Here is a 15,945-nt window from a genome sequence, read left to right as displayed (position 1 = left end):
CAAGCAGCAGGTTTCCACTAAGCAACACTGATTCAGCTTCCAGGCATCAAATGAAAATGCAGAGAGCTGGGTCCAATGAAAGTCTCACATGCCTCATCTTCAGGGGCCTGTTCCCTGGAATGCTGTAAGAAATGACAAGCCCAACAGCTAAGGTGCTTACCTGTCTGCAACGGAACATTAGGAAACTAGGAGTAAAAAAATCAAACTCATGGGGCCTTCAGAAGAGGGAGAAAAGAGGGCACTTATTCAGAATATCTGATATTACAGTGGTAAGAGCACATTCCTGGGAAGGAGAAATACAGTTCTGAACCCTTTTTGCCTCAGAGGTTATAACACCTACTTATGTCCCATCTCTGTGCAGGTGCTCTACCCCTTGGGTATTACATCCCCTATGCAGAGCTGATGGAAGTGACTAAAACACCCTGACCTTCTGAAGAAGTGCTGGGCATTCTCCTCTGAAGAAGCCTAGCTGTCCCCTGAGTGAGCCAGGCGAAGGGCTACCTTGTGTGGACACCCAGCTCAGCTATGCCCTGCTGGTGGCAGGGGCAGGAGAGCTCAGACGGGGACAGCCTGCATGTGCCCAACACAGAACCAGAGGAGCTGGAAACTGCACAGTTGAACAGGGCAGTGCAATGTGAGTGTAGACACCTCTGGAGTTCAGTGGCAGCTGAACAAGGGACTTTTAGGTGGCAGTTGCACTTAAGCACTAATTTGTCTCCTAAATCATGTATCAGCTATAACCCTCCGTCTCACTGCCCAGTGAATGAACTCACCGGTTCTTGCTTTCTGTGCTTTGCACAGCTCCAAGTCACCAATACCAAAGGCCTGTGAGGGTAAAGCAGCACTCTGCCATTCATGCAGTGAGTGCAAACAGGGTGCCACTTGGCGCTGCAGAAAATATCCTTGACCCAGAAATCCAAAAACACATTTTTGTAACAACCAAGGAGGTTCCTTGAGGTCCTCTGCCTAGAAAAACTCAAAACTTCTGCCCTTTTACAGGTAACACATGTGAAGGTAAATGCCACTAGTAAAGGAGTGTAAATTACTGTCGTTTGAAGTGTGGCAACCTACACCCTAACCTACCCAACAGGTTTTATTTAATTGTAAAATAAAGGAGCCCTAGCTTTAAAAACACATTAACCAAAAACACTGCTGCTCTTTCACTTCAGAGAGCTTTTGTTTACTGATATTGAAAGCATATATTGAAAACTTATTACTGCCGCCCATTAGCTGAGTAAATACGTCACAACATCATCACAGCAAAAAGTGATCTCTAAATGCCATCACTAATGCTTGTTGTCCAAGATTCAGGTCTTGCTGCAGTGATGCATGCCAGGAGATCCTTTAGCCCTTGAACCCAATGAGTGAGCTTTTCAAAGAGTCAGGTTAAAAACATCTGATCCCTAAAGCTCCCTAATCCCCAAAGAAACAAGAAAGAAGGGCAATATAAAGGTGTCTGTAAATAGCATGTCAATGGGCCTGAACATATTTCCAAATTTCACACTAGATTCACACCAAAAAGTATTATCAACTTTGTCAGTGTGGGATCCCTCACTTAAACTCCAGAAATTGGGCTTCAATACTAATGCAGAAGAGGACACAGGATGAACCACATACTTGCCCTTCGAACTATGCACTTCGGTCTGCTGCAGATTAATTGGGTAACACAGGTCCACAGGAAATAAAAAACAGACTAGGGAGAATGTAGGCCCCCTCAGGAAGCTCTCAGGAGAACTGGCTACACAGGATTTGGAGAAGGCTGAGGTTCTGAACGACTTCTTTGCCTCAGTCTTCACTGGCAAAGGCTCTCACCAAACCACCCAAGTCTTGGAAGGCAGACGCAGGGACTGTGAGAATGAAGACCTTAGACCCACTGTAGGAGAGGATCTGATGCGCAACCATCTTAAGAACCTGAATGTGCATCAGGTCCATGGGACCTGATGAAATCCATCCACGGGTCCTGAAGGAGTTGGCAAATGAAGTTGCGAAGCCACTGGCCATCATATTCAAAAAATCATGGCAGTCAGGTGAAGTTCCCGATGACTGAAAAAAGGGAAATAAAACGGGTGACGCGGGGAATTACAGACCAGTCAGTCTCACCTCTGTGCCTGACAAAATCTTGGAGCAGATTCTCCTGGAAGGCATGCTAAGGCACATGAAAAATAACAAGGTGCTTGGTGACAGCCAGCATGGCTTCACTAAGGGGAAATTCTGCCTGACCAATCTGGTGACCTTCTATGATGGGGCTACAGAACTGATGGACAGGGGTAGAGCAGTTGATGTCATCTACCTGGACTTGTGCAAAGCGTTCGACACTGTCCCACACGACATCCTTGTCTCTAAATTGGAGAGACATCAATTTGATAGGTGGACCACTTGGTGGATAAAAAACTGGCTGGATGGCTGCACACGAAGAGTTGTGGTCAATGGCTCAATGTCCAGCTGGAGACCAGTAACGAGTGGTGTCCCTCACGGATCGGTGTTGGGACCAATCTTGTTTAACATCTTTGTCAGTGACATGGACAGTGGGATTGAGTGCGCCCTCAGCAAGTTTGCCGATGACACCAAGCTGTGTGGTTCTGTTGATACCCTGGAGGGAAGGAATGCCATCCAGAGGGACCTTGACACGCTTGTGAGGTGGGCTGATGCCAACCTCATGAAGTTTAACCATGCCAAGTGCAAGGTCCTACAGCTGGGTCGGAGCAATCCCAGGCACAGCTACAGGTTGGGCAGAGAAGAGATTCAGAGCAGCCCTGCGGAGAAGGACTTCGGGGTGTTGGTCAATAAGAAAATGAACATGAGCCGGCTTCAGTGTGCGCTTGCAGCCCAGAAAGCCAACCGTATCCTGGGCTGCATCAAAAGGAGCGTGACCAGCAGGTCAAAGGAGGTGATCCTGCCCCTCTACTCTGCTCTTGTGAGACCTCACCTGGAGTATTGTGTGCAGTTCTGGTGTCCTCAACATAAAAAGGACATGGAACTGTTGGAACAAGTCCAGAGGAGGGCCTCGAGGATGATCAGGGGACTGGAGCACCTCCCGTATGAAGACAGGCTGAGAAAGTTGGGGCTGTTCAGCCTGGAGAAGAGAAGGCTGCGTGGAGACCTCATAGCAGCCTTCCAGTATCTGAAGAGGGCCTACAGGGATGCTGGGGAGGGACTCTTCATTAGGGACTGTAGTGATAGGACAAGGGGTAATGGGTTAAAACTTAAACAGGGGAAGTTTAGATTGGATATAAGGAGGAAATTTTTTCCTGTTAGGGTGATGAGGCACTGGAATGGGTTGCCCAGGGAGGTTGTGAATGCTCCATCCCTGGCAGTGTTCAAGACCAGGTTGGACGAGGCCTTGGGTGATATGGTTTAGTGTGAGGTGTCCCTGCCCATGTCAGGGGGGTTGGAATTTGATGATCTTAAGGTCCTTTCCAACCCTAACTATTCTATGATTCTATGATTCTATTCTAACACAGGGACAGCTTTAAAAAGGGATCTGTAACTTTAAGGTCTGCAATTTTGGGGAAACCCATTTGTTAAAACAGCTGTTTTCCTTGCTAAAGACTGCAAAATGTGAACCACTAGCTTGAGGCCACTCTCAGCCAAACTTCTCCTCAGTTTTCCCTTCTATTAAACAGGCACAGAAATACCCTGCATTGGTTTTTATCTTACAGGCCCTTATTTAGGGGAAAAGAAATTCTGCCAGGAGAATTATTTTGAATCTGTTCATAAGGAAACAGTTTGCAGAATAGAACTCTGAGATTACTGCATGATACATCCTATAGACAGAGATGAGATGCTGGAGAAAACTAAATATGAGATCTTTAATCTCAAGATGTGTTTACACAAAAGTGTCCTATTTCAAAACCACCTCTAAATTATTTCAAGCAAGAGAGAACATTCACTCCCCAAAGTGTTAAATTATGCACAGAAATTACAACTCAATTCCAGTAAAATGTACTTTCTGATGCTAGATTTATTTTTCCCTCCTCATTAATTGCATGTGCTGAAATGACCACAAAGTCCACAACCTGAGGCTGTTTTACTGAACGCTGCAGAGGTCATTTAAGAAAGCAGCATAATGGATAAGAGCAAAGCAGGTCTCATAACACACCACAAGGCCTGGACGACACACCTTCTGTACACCCTGGGTTTCTTTCCAGAGTATGACATTTTATGAAGGAGCAATTTTAGTCCACAGACTAATAATACAAGACATGTTGCCCAGGTTGGAAACATGGGAGGAGCCGCTCAGAAGAATGTGGCTCTCAACATACTAGATTAATAATTAACAAGACTGACAGAAGGACAGAAAAAAGAAGAGGAGAAAAGAACGACCATATTGAGAGCCACATTTAGGGCTATCTCCAGAAGGCCAAAATCCATTCTCACAATGCCTCTTTGGTGTATACTTCATTCAGATAAAAGCCACCCACCCTGTTTGGGTTTCTAGCATTAAGAGAAAAAGGCAAACACCTTCCACAACTCCACTGGGCTTGTTTCCTGCGGGATCCTGCTCAGCGTACCCTTACTCCTGACACTGTCAGGCTGATGGCAAGCTCAACTCCACAACTCAAAGTCCAGTTTTTGTACTCTTACTCCTTTTCACATGCTTGTATGCCCTCAGACCCACTACTGATAGACATGACTCAAGTTGGTATAAGGACCCGAAGACTAGCGCAACTTACAGACAGAAAAATTCAACAAAAAGTACATTAATGTTGTCTGAGTGCTACTCTAAAAAAGGCTTCAATACTGCTTTTTGTAAGGGTATGAGGTATTTTGGATCTAGAGGTGATTTTTTTTTTTTTTTGGCTGTGAACTTATGTCATCTTCTGAATCTGGCTGCGCCGGTAAAATCTGTTACCACCCCGAGCCCCTCTGCTGGATGTTGGCTCGTTCAACTGCCTCTGGAGCAGTTCCAGTGAGCACTCCTCCTTTCACTTTAGATGAGCTCAGGCTGACTATTGCAACTATTCAAACCAGCTTGCCTGATTTTTGCCTGAAAAGAATTAGGATGTGCTCCCACAGACCGGCAGCTCGAAGGGAACAGCAGTCTTCAGCCAGGAGACATTTACAAACAGCCAAAAAGCTGTATGTGAAAAATTACATCTTCCTACAGCCTCACTGAAATAACTATATTGGAAAAGCAAATGTGGCAATTCTGGTACAAAAGTCTCAGATACACTGTCCACCTTCATCCTGCACCTAGCTAGTGGCTTGTGGCCTCCAAACCAGAAGTGCATCCCCTTCCCATGTCCTGGCTGCCCTGTCTGGCCTCTTGCACTGCCCCTATTGTTCATCAAAACATGTGGGAAATAATTCAGCTCATTAGTCTAGCAAAGAACCAGTGACTTTTTTCTGTGATTAGCCTTAGTACTTGTAGTCTACTGCTGCATGAGTGAATTCAGCCAGCTCTACCTGCAGACAGATAAGCAACAGAGACTGAATATGTGGGGCAGACCAGTATTACCCTTGTGATTTACCTGGAACCTCATATGGAAGTGCAGGAGCTGTTCACCTCCCTTCTGGTGCCAATAAGCCATTAGAACTGCACAGTCCTCACCACATAGCTACAAACTCCAAAGAGTTGCATTTATTCTGTTTTGATGTAAGAGAATAAATATTAATAGGAAACACCGGTGTAATGATCTAAGACAATAAATATTAATAAGAAACACCAGTGTAACAGTATCCCTGTCACAGGCCCTGTAGTGTTTTAATTCTACTAATGCAATTCAAACCAGACAACTTCCACATTTAGAGAACCCCAAACTTGCGTCTTTGTGAAACATTTGCAGAGAAGCACAACCAGATTTTTCCCTTCATATATATACAGTTATATATTTATATATACACCTATATATAGGTATAGCTACATTGATTAGTATTCAGGATCTGTTAGTAAAAGCCTTTATTGGCCCGAGTCTCGGTGTGGACACAATTATGTGTGCTGTTCCCAAAACTATCAGGGACTTGATACCAGTGGAGCTGCATGCCTGCAGCTCAATCATGACAGCCCCAGGTATCCACTAGGCTATTCAGTTTTCAGGGGTAGTGATTTGAAAAAAAAACCAACAAAACAACCCACAGTTGTATCAGAGATGACAACTAAAATGAGTTTTTAGTAGAACAGCAGGTAGGCAAATGCACACAGGTGAGTGCTGAGGAGAGGGATTTCAGCATCACTCCCTGATTCAGCTGGTTCACCAGTATGAGTCCCTGCCAGAACACACTAGGGGCCATTAAATTTCAGCACAAGCCTTTCAGAAAGCCAGTTACCCTCACACGTTGCACTATCACAGATGGAGCTTGCTTCCTTCTTCTTTGCCAGCACAGGCCCTGCCTCTCCACCTGATCTTGCCCTACAGAACAAAAGCCTTCTGCTTAGCAGCCATGGGGGAGTTGTGAATGTCAGTGTCTTACTGCCCAGCTCCATCACATTGAAACTGGAGCGTGGAAAAGCCTCCTTCCTTTCCGCCTCCCCTGCTGGTATTTGGTCATTTTAAATTTGAAAGCAGTTCACTTCCTTGTAGATACCAGGTAAAGGGGTATCCTTAACACTACTGACCAACATGACTGCAGATGTTGTTTGCCAGTGATGCTTCACAACCAGTTTAAGTTCACTCTTTTTAGACCTGGTTGTTTTGTGCTTTCATTTATTATGAAATATAACTCAAGAGCATGAAAAAGGTGCAGAATTACTGGCCAAGTCAACTTCATAAGCCATTCGCTATGTGAATTTCCCTATAATCACTTGATCAGACCGCAGAGGGTATTAAACCCTACGGCTTTCAAACTGAATGCAAACATTGCAGTCATTTCTGAAGAGGATGCCAACAAAATTAGAAAAAAAAAAGGAAAAAACCCCAACCAAACAAAACCAGCTCACTTGAAGCACATTCCATCTATGAAATATGTTGCTTCTTCTCTCCCACCAAGGCAGCTTAAGCATTTCAGGAAGCCCTTGTAAAATGCGCTCACCCATCACAATATTTTAGCACACAGGTTCTTCCAGGGCCTGACCCAACTTTTATTAAAATTACTATTCTAGTAAGCCTCTGCACTGACTGAATGAGCATTATCTATAGTTTTAAATGCACAACAGGAGTGAGCAATCTGTTGTCCTTTTGACTGCTTTACTCACTATGTCTCTCCCTTTCCCAGGTCCATTTGGATTTTATTCTGGAAATTACTGCCATGCTGCAATAAAACAGAGGTCAAGCCAATTGTGCATGTACAGCACCATCTCCATAAAATGCTTGCTAGAAGCTAGCAGCAGGTATTTGAGGCTATTCAAAGCCTGCAAGGTCAGCCACCTTGCAACACAGAGGTAGTATCTGGGATCTTCTTAAGGTTTTGGGTTTGTTTTCTTTCTTTTCCTGGTTTGAGGCAGATCCTAATAAAAGCCAGAGGGAAACCTATCAGTCTGCCACTGGTGGGACAAACAGAAAGAACTGGAGTAGTTCCCATACCTGTTCTCTTCTCAATTATGAATTAGCAGAAAGACCAAGCTGACTTACTAACAGTATGTCGTGGAGGTTTCCTTTAAACGGCACTAAGGACATTTGCCATTTTTATTACAGTCAGTGCTCAACAGTACCATGGGAACGAGAGACGAGCGTGGCTACCAACTGGATGAGAGGATTTATAATACACATACACGGAGAAACAAGTCTCCAAGTGAAGGGGGAAATTCTATTGATCAGTAGGACTGCAAGCTGTGTATCAAATGTCGCCTAAGAGGGAAACAAAAGCCCCGAGCGTTACTGGTGGAGACGAGTCACACAGCTGCTGTTCTCGTATCTAAGTTCTGTCAGAAAACTCCTCAGGTCCCAGCTCCTCAGAGCAGACTTGTGTACGAGCAAGATGGGGCTCCATCACCACAGCCGCTCGCTCACCTTAGTCACTTGGTGCAGGAGGGTTACAAACCCCGCCGCTCTGCAAACGCCTCACAGCCCGGACTGCCAGATGCCGCAGCTCTCGGCCAGCCCCCACTGCACGAAAACTCCGATGAAGACACTTTGTTTTTTAACCGGGGCAGAGCGGGGAGCAGCAAAAAGCATTTCCACACCTCCAAGTTCTTTCTTGCCCAAAGAGGCTGATGTGTAAAGCGAAACCACCTCCGCCTGGCCAACCGGGCCGCTTCTGACTGAAACTACCCTGTAAGGAGCCCTGAAATTGTAACCGCGGGTCCGTACATACTGAGAGGACACCTCTCCACCCTCAGCACCGTGAAAACGAGGGGCCCTTCCCGGCGCAAGGCGAGCGGGCACCCGCGCGTCAGCCCCCCCATCGGAGGGGCCCTGCCGCTCCCGCTCCGCCCGCCCGCCCTCCCTCAGGCTGAGCCGCCGGCTCGTGCTCCCGCTCCCCTTCCCCCCTCAGCTCGGCCACACGTGCCCGCCCTGCCTCCCCGCCACCGCCCAGCACGGCGCGGAGACTCCCAGGGGCTCTTTAAATAGCGTCTATAAATACGACAGCGGGTCGCGCCTCCCCATTGGCTGAGCTGCACGCCGCAGGGCGGGGCCTTCGGGTCACGTGGCGGCGGGGCGGGGCGGGTCGGGTTGGGTTGTGCAAGCGCGCTGTGACCCAGTTCTCGCTGGTGTGGTGGTGCCCCCGGCTGAGGTGGTAGTGGTGGCGGCGGGGGGGAACACCCGGAACCGGACTCTTCCTCTCGCCGTAGGAAGGGCCCTTGCAGGCAGAGTTGCCGTTCGGTGCGGTCCTTTGTTCTGCATTGCATTGCATTGCATTGGAGTCCCAGGCGCTCAAAACACTGGCTCGCTCAAGGGGCTTCAAGTTGGGTGCAATAGAAGGCCTGAAGCCATCCCTCCTGCCTTGTAGGGGGTTCAGGTCCTGGCCAGAAGCAGCACATTGCAGGCTCCTGCTGGTGTACTTCTAGAATCAGATGGGTTGGGAAAGGCAAATACGGGCCTTGAAAGTGTAGACGTCAGCAGTATGTCATAGCAGGGTCAATAGATGACATGGCAAACCATGGTCAGGCGCTGGGAGGCGGATGGGGAGGCTGAAGGGAGCCAGGAGCTGCAGCATGCTTGAGGCTGGAGCAGCGGCCATGTGGGAGATGGAAGCCTGGAGCAGAAATGCAGATGCCTTGAGCACCCGCTCCCTGCAACACTGCACTGTGTGCAGTCAAGTGGTACATATTGAGTGGATGTGCCCAATAATTCCTGAGAACACGGTTCTGCTTTGGAATAGTTGACAGGCAAAGAAACCCAAGATGCTTTGTGGGAGCAAAATTTTGCTGCTTTATAGCCTAAGAGGCTATTCAAATAGCTCCTTTAGGTTTGATAGCATTTCTGTAAGTGAAGTGTTTTATTTCAAAGGAGGCCAAATTAATGCAGACTGCTGTTGACTTCCTGCTGATTCACTATGAAATAAAATAGAAAATGTTGCGATTCCTTGGTGTGAAAATCTGGAATTTTGACCACTCCTGGAACCTACAGTGTTGCCCTGATTCCTTAGCAGAGCACAGACCATCCCTCCTTTGCCATCTGAGGAGGATCCTTTCAGACCCATGGGATGAATCTCCTGTGCCTCACCGTAGCTACGTGGCCTTACCTCAGGCTCAGCTGATCCCAAAGCCCATCCGTGGAAGATACTTGGCCTTACCCGGTCCTGTGATCTGTGGCACATCCTAATTGCCACCATGCTGCAGACTTGGGCAACATCTGCCACAGCTGCTCCCAGGCTCACTGAACCAAGGCAACCCACATAAATAGTGATCCAGGGGTAAGCGGCTTGGTTTCCCTAAGCAGAGTCTAAACCTGCAGACTGGCTCTTGAAAGGCAGGAGGCTTGATCAGAAGCCTGAGTATTTCTTAGGAAACAAAATACCTTTTTTTTTTCTTTTTTCTTTTTTAGTTTGCAACGCCTTAGCAATGCAACTTGGAGTTGCCAATATATGGGGATTTATCTCAAGGCTCAGATACTGAGTGTTTTTCCTAGACCTATGACACTGAATCAGATTTATAACAGAATCTAAGCTTCAAATAAAGAAAAGGAAAATGTTTTTTGATCTTGTGCCTATGCAGGAAGATGGATTGTGGTAGCTATAAATGAGATACAAGGAGGGAGAGAGGCGGCAAACCAAAATGCAAAACAAACCGGAATCTGTTTTATGAACGATAATTCAAGATTCCTGGATTCTTGGTGCTGGCTGTACTGCCATACCAAAGGCCAGCGTTGGGGGTGTGGGTATTGCAGCACTTGTAGGAGTTAAACCGCTCGCACTGAAAACCAAATACTTTCCCACACACTGCGCTTCCCAGTAATTTGACGAGCCGTGCTGACCTAGATCTGCCTGAGGATCTAATATATTTTTGAGTGCAAACATAAATACACTCTCTTTCTGCATTTAATTTTTGAACAGCTCTAATTAAACCTAGCTTTATTTAAACACATCCAGAGCTCCCTTGCTATTTGGTCTTCAATGTGAAGAGTCTTTGCCATTCACGAGAAGAGCTTTGCTGTAAATGAACCTGGGAAGAGTGGCTGCTGCTCCTCTGTCCCTCTCTCTTTTGCTGTTCTTCACTCTTTTGAGGGAAGTGGCTCTCAGAAAACAGATTTCAAGCTGGAAGAAGATTTAATCACGCATCCAGCATCAATCAGGGCAGAGGAGTCCTACTTACGGGACAAATGTAGGCTTGATTTGCATAGGGGATGCTGCATTAGGACCTACTTTTATTATCATTCACAACAACAGTAATATGTTTCACTTTCAGATCACAGAAAGTGAGAAGAGCATAAAAACTGCCCTTGTTCAGTGTTTTGTCTTATTTAATCTGAAAATATGCCCTACCAGATTTCCTGTAACCCTTCTCCAGGAACACATTTAGAGGCATTGCTGGGCTCTGGCTTGGAGTTTTCCACCAAAGCAAAGGTGCTGCTGCGCAGATCCCATGCAGGCGCTGTTGGGATAAAGGGGGGATGTGTGGCACAAAGAGGGAGCTGGAGAGGGTGGTCAGGGAGGGTTTCAGCACACTGCTTGATGTGATACTGTGTAACAGCCAAGTGGCTGCCACTGTCCTAACCTGGAAGCACTGTGTTTGCTGCAGCCCAAGTGGTTTGTCTGAGCCTGACAGACTGTCAAAGTGCTTGTATGACTGAGGGTGAGAGAAGGAAATGCAGAGTAAAAAGAAAAAGGAAATGAGAAAAGCTGAGAACCACAGGCCACAGGTTTCAGTTGTCACGTTAACATTGCACCGCTCTGTTACATTTGCATCCAGAAAACAGGAGATAATGGGTTAAACCGTGACAACAACCCAGTGTACAACTGGGTTCTTGTATTAGAAGATAACAAACAGTTAAAATCTGCAGTTCGTACTCCTTCTCCTCTTCCAGTTTCACCATTTTAGTGGGCAAGGAGAAGAGTTCAGACCTTTAATGTTCCTTTCAATATTCTGTATTTGCATCCCCAAGGAATGAGGCTGGCCTCTGCAGGGCTCCTTGCCGTAACCCCCATAACCTCTTGCCCTGCCTGCTTGACTGATTGCAAAATCACAACACCAGCAGAACATAGTGATGGAGCTAAGGACTGGGTAGGTGCCTGAAAAGCTGCCGGACGCACGAAGACTTCTCTGTGCATGGACCTTCCCCTCCTGCTGCTCCACAAAGGCCTGGGGCAGGCTGGACAGTGCCCCAGTGGGCCCTCAAGTCTTCTTGACTTCCAGGGTGTTTGACATGTGTAACGGTGACAGTGTTGTGTCTAGAGGTGGATTTGAATCTCTGGACCCTAGTGCTCAAACTCATTGCACGTAACTGCCAACGAGTTTTCTACCCCAGCAGTACAAGTCAGTTTTAACGAGCAGGTTAAAAAAGGGGAAGCCACTCTTGCATACCTGTCCTGTTTTCCCTTTGCTTCCTGCTGATGTCAAAGTTTCAAAAGTCAAAGCCTTTTGGAGCAGCCCTACCATAGGACAAGCGCCATGGTACCCATGGAGCAGCTCTACCATAAGATGAGCACCGTGGTACCCGTGGAGCTGCCCTGTCTCACTGGCTGTAACCTACCTAGACCATAGGTCTAATTTCTCTTTCTACCCCAACAACAGTTGGTTTCCGTAATGAAATACTTTTTGCGTGATGGGCACGTTGTGACCAAAGCCTACTTTCATGGTGTAATCATCAAGGCAAGTTTATCACTTTACCTGTGTGTACAGGCATCTCCAGAGATCGCCAGTTTTCCTCCAAAAGGCAAATTTATTTGGAACCTGATCGTGAGAAAACACAAACATTAAGGTAGGAAGATCTTGCTGCAGTGGTAGATTTAAAGAACCAAATGTTAGCATGCTTTTACAGTCATTCATTCCAGTGCAAAGTGGCTATAAAGTACTTCCAAGGCTGACTGCTAATGCTTACACCCATTTTATGCTATAATGAATGACCACACAAGATGCAGCACCATGAAGATTCAGGTCCACGATCTGTAAGTAATCACAAGGTGCAGCCAGCCATGTACTATCAATCCTATATTGCTTTTGGCATTTCTATACTGCTTAATGCTCTTGTGAGTGCCAGGTTATCCTGAACTTCATTATATATAGCTTTGAACATTTCATCAAGTCCTGCTCTTGCTGAAACAATAAATAATCAGTCCTAACCAGGTGCAACTCTGGCAAATTAAAATTGCACTGACATGGAAAATTAGACCCACTAGCAGCTGGACCAGCAGGACTGTGCAGACCAGTCAGGGAAATGCTGAAGCTGGTGGTGGGAAGGATCTAGCTGCTGAAGCAGAAGTGTTTAGTACTATTTTAGGCATATGTGTGTATCCCTCTCAGTCCTTCCTTGCAAGTCCAGAAGGGCGTGGGACTCTGATGGGTTGCGTGTCAGACGTGCCAGGCCCGTACGGGTGTTTTGGGTATTGTAGGATGTATAAAGCAGCCAGTTAGAGGCTAGGCAGGGTAGACGAATGTGCTTAAAATAGCACTACGTGACTACATTTAGGCAAATGAATGTGGCCTTGGCATGTCTGAAACCCTGCCCTGTTATGTCATTTCGATACCTGGCACACAGCAGGGGAGAGACTTGGTCTACTGGGCTATGCAGATTACACAGATGCAGCACACACTTAGGAAAAACTAAAGTCAAGAGTGAATGTTCATGCCTCTAGAGTTAGGTGGAAACTGAAAGGGTGAGGGTTTTTTGGAGGTTTTTAGACTTGAGAGAGTTTTGGTTCCCTCTTGGTCATGCCATAGGTGACTACGAAACGATTTTGCCCACAGCCTGACTCTTCCAGCTATTGTTCTGCCTCAGGCATATACTGCAAATTGGAAAGAGCACACAAGCATGTGCAGTTCACTGCTAACTCCATGGATTGCAAATTGTCTGACTGGATCCTATAAAGAAAGAGAAGCGAGGCCTTGTCAGAGCTGGGGGACCTTGTTGTGTTCCAAGCAAAGAGGCTTCGTCCTGCTGGAAGTGTCTGCCCTAGCCAAGGAGGAAAAAAAATCTTTGTATACAGTCTTTATAAATAAGTAGGTTATACCAAGCTTGTAACTGACTCACACCTTTGTCATCCCAGGGAAGCAGCTTGGCCAGGCTCTGAACTCTGGCTGCCCACTCAGCCTGCAGGTTACATAGAGATGCAGCTCAACTGGAGGTATTAGATTCAGCCACATCACACAACACAACCCTGGTGCAGCAGGGAGGCCATGGCAAGCTCCTCTGTAAATAGCATGGAACTGTAAAATTGCCATCTTTCTGGGCTTTGAGAGATGAGCCTTGCTGTGCACAATGCCCCTGTTGTGTTTCCCATCTGTTCAGGGAGCGAACAGAGAGGAGAGGCAGAGATGGCCAGCGCAGAGGTGAGACCACACAGCCATGTAGCGCAGGAAAGCTCTCCCCAGCCAGCCTGCATAGGCTGGCAGGCAGTTTTCTGGGGGAAGGGACAAGAGTTTAAGCTTCTGTCTCATTTTCAAATGAGCAGAGCATCACTTCAGCCAGCTCCTCTTATTTCCAGTGATGATCTCTACAGCAGTAAACTGAAGAGGGTCAGGGCACGACCTCAAGCAGCAACATGCAGCCCTCCATGCTTTTTATGTTAGCATATTCCCTGCCACAGTTTTGGCCTGTGACACCTGGGGCTCTCCCAGCTGGCAGCCCTGGGGCTGGTCCTGACCGTGGAACTGGTGAGCTCACCCTGTCCTGGGAAAAAAAAAACCTAGGTCAGCCCCGACGACATGAGCTGGGATCTGCATACTCTTGTTTGATCTCAGGGCCAGAGAACAGGCCCTGGCTGATGTGCTCACTACTGCAGATACTGCCAACATGAATGATTTCTTGGACTATTTTGCCAGGGAAGGCATAATGGTACCACATGCCCCATCACGTCTGGTGCCATCCTGAGGTGATCTCAGGGGCTGTCACTCAATCTGCAGAAAGCAGAGCAGCCCTGACCTCTGCTTTGGCAAATGCTTGGTGCAGATGCTTCCACGGACCGTAACTGCACCCTTCGAAAGTCCTTGTTGCACCAAGCTGGTGTGTGAAGTCGATTCTGAAAGCAAGTTAGAGAGCTCCAAATACGCAGATGAGAGAGACAGAGCTTGTGCTGGGCCTGAGGAGCTGCAGTGGGTAAACCTCTCCTGCAGCCCTTCCCTACTGAAGTGCTAATGCAGAGCAGAAAAGGGCTTTCAAGCAGTGCCCCCGTCTGCTTAGCACTGTCAGAGTCCCTGTGGCCCTTTCCAAAACTGCTGAGGAAGCACAGTCTGCCCCAGAAAAAGCCCTCAGAAACTATTGTGAAGTTTAGCTTGATGCATTGCAATGTAAAACTGCAAATTCCAGCTGGCTGACGCTTGCTGCCGGTGGAGGGACGCCTCTGCCCGTGTCCCTGTGGTCCCACTCCAAACAGTGGTTGAGTAACACACCTTACACTGCTGGGGGATCTTCACTGGAGGCCACATATCGAGGGACTAGCAGGTAGCCATCCATTCCTTGGCACTGTACATAGGTTAAGCAGGTCCTGTCCTTTTCTGTATCTCACGCGAAGGCTAGGCTCCACTCTTACCCTGCGTAAGTCTAGTTTGCGGCCTGGAGACTTACACAGACCTTGTATGCCCCTGGCATGAATTGCCATGGGCTGTTCCTCCCCGAGACAGCCACTTGTAAAGGTAGGACCTGTGGCTCCGGCTCATCTGAGCGGTGTTTACTGCCCCCAGCTGCTCGTTGCCAGAGAGCACCCGAATGCAACCCAGCACTATCATTTTGCATCCGCTTGCAACTCGAGCAAGATACCTTTTTCTATCCCATTGCTTTTTCTGCAGCCGCCACGTACCTTTGCTTTATGCCGTTTTGAGGCTTTTGGAAGACAGAGTGTCTGAGATGCAAACACACAACTACCACAGCTTTGAACTAAGTGAAAGATCACAGGATATCTTTGCAAAGAGTTAAATTTGCAGCTGCAGGAAAACAAAAGCAGCAGTCTAACAAGGCTTATTTAGGGCTCAAGAAGCATCCTGGCATTTGAAGTCTGTCGTGTATTTACAGAAGTCTGCCTCTATCAACATCACCACTGCCCATGGAGTCACGGCATGTCAGTACTTATGTTCTACGTTGTCATTTTGTCCCAGTGCAGCCACCGTGGTGGGGACACCCACCCGGGTGGGGATGTCACAAAATCCGTTCTCAAGGCTGGCGAGAAAGAGACAAGGGGTGGGGAGCGAGGGGAAGCCAGGTACGGTGCTCCCATGACATTTGAATAGCAAAGCTTTGGACAGCCACCCAAAGCCAGGTCATTGTCCTCCCAGTACCTAGCTAGTTCCCTAGGCATCTAGTTAAAAATGAGCCCAGCTGCACTCCTGAAGAACTGGCATTAGGTGTGTGTGAAAGGGCAGAGGATGTCTAGAGATTTCCAGGGCACTACAGAAGTATCGCCTGCTTTCACTAGAATTCCGATTATTCATAACATGGTAGTGATCATTTTGCATCTCACCCAACAGGTGGTCTATTA

General features: G+C 47.4%; 1 long non-coding RNA gene across 2 annotated transcripts; it reads right to left on the bottom strand.

Moving 5' to 3' along the window:
- Positions 1-9,208: 9,208 nt before the first annotated feature.
- Positions 9,209-15,539, bottom strand: LOC130607408 (uncharacterized). 2 transcript variants are annotated; one of them, XR_008974261.1, is made up of 5 exons: positions 15,481-15,539; positions 13,508-13,565; positions 12,146-12,208; positions 9,613-9,819; positions 9,209-9,370 (listed from the first exon to the last, which is right to left on the bottom strand). It is a non-coding gene; the product is annotated as an uncharacterized LOC130607408 (long non-coding RNA). The 2 variants fall into 2 exon arrangements; XR_008974260.1 differs by having other exon boundaries at positions 9,613-9,780.
- Positions 15,540-15,945: the final 406 nt, after the last annotated feature.

This window comes from Pezoporus wallicus, unplaced genomic scaffold (assembly GCF_028554395.1).
Source record: "Pezoporus wallicus isolate ANWC-B61680 ecotype Strahan unplaced genomic scaffold, APGP_CSIRO_Pwel_v1 scaffold_3294, whole genome shotgun sequence".
NCBI classification, from domain to species: domain Eukaryota; kingdom Metazoa; phylum Chordata; class Aves; order Psittaciformes; family Psittacidae; genus Pezoporus; species Pezoporus wallicus.
The sequence above is the reverse complement of the archived record's forward strand: the minus strand, read 5'-3'. Positions and strand labels throughout refer to the sequence as shown.